Here is a 3,063-nt window from a genome sequence, read left to right as displayed (position 1 = left end):
GGAGGGAGAGAGGGAGGGAGAGTGGGAGAGACGGAGAGAGACAGAGTGACCCTAGCGAATGAAATGACTCCTTCATTAATTTTTCAGTGGGCCCCGGAGACTTCGTTTGGATCGCTTCCATTTATCGCAAGCGCCACCAATTCCCCACATAGTGGAGGAGGAAGAGGAGGAGGAAGAGGAGAGGAGAGTAGGGGGACATCAGTCCAGTGAAGAAAGGAGGAAGAGGAGAGGAGAGAGGGAGGAAGGATGGTCTTTAGAGAGAGAAGAGGAGAGAAGGAATGGGAGAGGAGAGCAGGGAGAGGAAGAGAGGAGAGGAGAATTAGAGGAGAGGAGAAGAGAGAGAAGGAGAGAGGAGAAGAGAGGAGAGAAGGAGAGGAGAGAGAAGAAGAGAAGAAAAGAGAAGAGAGGAGAGGGGAGAGGAGAAGAAGATAGGAGAGAAGGAGAGGGGAGGGAAGAAGAGAGGAGAGGAGAAGAGAGGAGAGGGGAGGAGAAGAAAGCAGAGAAAAGCAGAGCAGAGGAGAAGAGAGGAGAGGAGAAGAGAGGAGAGGAGAAGATAGGAGAGGGGAGAGGAGAAGAAGATAGGAGAGAAGGAGGGGGAGGGAAGAAGAGAGGAGAGGAGAAGAGAGGAGAGGGGAGGAGAAGAAAGCAGAGAAAAGCAGAGCAGAGAAGAGAGGAGAGGAGAGTCCAGCGGGTGGCCATTAGTCGTGTGGTTTGAGGAATAACATTTGACCTCCTCCTGGTTCCCAGAGAAAGGGAGGGAGAGAGACACAGGGAACATACACACACTCACACACACACACTCACACACACACACTCACACACACACACACACACAAATATCTCCTCTTTATGCTACACACAGATATAGAGTATGTCTGTCTGACTTTCACTCTTCTAGACACAGAGAACACAAACACACTCACACACACACACACTCACACAAATATATCTCCTCTTTATGCTACACACAGATATAGAGTATGTCTGTCTGACTTTCACTCTTCTAGACACAGAGAACACAAACACACTCACACAGACACACACACACACACACACACACAGAGAAACACAGCAGACAAGCCTTGTGGTGCTTGTCAGCCTGCGGGCGTAGCTTCTAAAGCAGTCCGATCAATGTGGGTGATTACTAATGCATGGTCATCGCCATGATGATCGTTATCCTGCTGCCTTAAATTTGATCCCCAAGGATGCAAACAACCATAAAGTGTTTCTGCAATTTAGAGCCTCCTTCATGCATCCCACAACCCCCATAATAAAGCAATCCCCAGGAGGAGGAACGAGAGAGAGATGAAATGAGAGGGGAGAAGGAAAAAGAGAGGGGGGTAAGTTAAAGAGAGGGAGGAAAAGAGAGGCACACAGAGAAAGGGGGAAGGGAGAGAGAGAGAGAGAGTGAGAGAATGGAGAATGTAGCTTGGGAGAGAAAGGGATAAATAGAGGGAAGAGAACATGAACAAAAGAGAAACAAGTTGCCATATGCTGGTAAATACTGATTTCCATCTGAATTGGCTACAAACAGCACGGCATGTAGAACAAACTAACAGACACGGGGGAGTAGCTCTGCATGTAGAACAGGCTAACAGACACAGAGTAGAACAGGCTAACAGACACAGAGTAGAACAGGCTAACAGACACAGAGTAGACCAGGCTAACAGACACAGGGGAGTACTGTAGCTCTGCTGCTGTGGAAGCACCCGATATGGTCCCCCCGAAGTTTCCTTTATGCCACTGTTTTGAAGTTCTACGGTACCCGACTAGAGCTTCTGTGTGTAGACCTTGGGGGAAACACGAATTCCATTCTTCCATTCCCATTCATCTGCTCTGTGGGCATGCAGTCAGTGTACCTTATTAGTGGTGTTCACATGGAAATGCCGAAAACGGTAAAGTGTATAAACGGTAACGTTTTGTATTATCCCAGGACCGCCCTGTGGAACTGCACTGTGACTGCGCAGCCTAACGTGTTGCTGCTTCATATCAAGCCTGATATACTTGAAATGACTGCATATCAATGTAAATATACAGCACACACAAGCACAAGTTTAAACTTCATGTAAATGTTATCAATGTTATTTATCACTCTGCCACAATGCTGCTGCTACTACTACTCTGTCAGAAGGTTACGCTGGGACTATGTAAATATACAACACAACTACCTCTATTTTTTTGATATATGTTCTATATTTCTATATTTTGATATATGTTCTATATTTCAGTCTCACACTTTAATGTCTGTATGTGGTATGTCTGTATATTTTTTTCTTTTTTATTGTCTATGGCTATGTCTATGTCTAAAGTATGTCTATGTCTGCATGGGAAAGTAAGAAACAAAATTTCAATTCTTTGTATGACCAGTGCATGTAAAGAAATTGACAATAAAGCCGACTTGACTTGACTTCATGGCAGGACATCCCAAACAGTCAGATTCGGTCAGTCAGTTTGTCACATTAAAATGTTTTATTTTCCCATCATGATTTCTGTGCAAGCAGCATCAGCCTTTTGAAGCAAAGTAAGAAGCACACCGGTTAGGCTATATTACTGTAACATTAGCCTACTGCAAGGCCAGGGTTGCCTACTTCTAGCATGCAGTGATGGGCCAGCTAAGCTACAAGCTACTCTATTAAATGAGAAATCTGGCGATTTTCCATATAGATCTCCATTTCTCGAGATCACCAACTACTGTTGGTAGGAAAAAACCCCGAAAACAATCAGTTTTACCTAGCTCGACATTTCCAGGCTGCTACAGTGCTACACTCTGGGGGCATGTTTATGAGCTCCCATGTTCATGCCCCAGAATCTATCTAAAATAAATAAGTTTACATAGCTTAAACTGTATGTTTCTTTCGTCCCCATGCCTGTTTCATTAGTCATGGAGAGACGAATGAAACAAAATGTACATTAGACTTCTGCTTAAATAACTCCTGAATGGTTTTGTTCAGAGCTGAAAATGCAACTGTATTTGACAGACAGATGTAGGTTGCTAGTGACAAAATATTAGCTTTCAATGTGGTACGATGTCTTTGTAAATGACGTTTAATTAAAAAGTGGTTC

This window comes from Alosa pseudoharengus, unplaced genomic scaffold (genome assembly GCF_046254945.1).
Source record: "Alosa pseudoharengus isolate Yale_2024_CS ecotype anadromous, Long Island Sound unplaced genomic scaffold, YU_APseudo_1.1 YU_APseudo_1.1_scf_4, whole genome shotgun sequence".
NCBI classification, from domain to species: domain Eukaryota; kingdom Metazoa; phylum Chordata; class Actinopteri; order Clupeiformes; family Clupeidae; genus Alosa; species Alosa pseudoharengus.
This window is presented reverse-complemented; position numbering follows the sequence as displayed.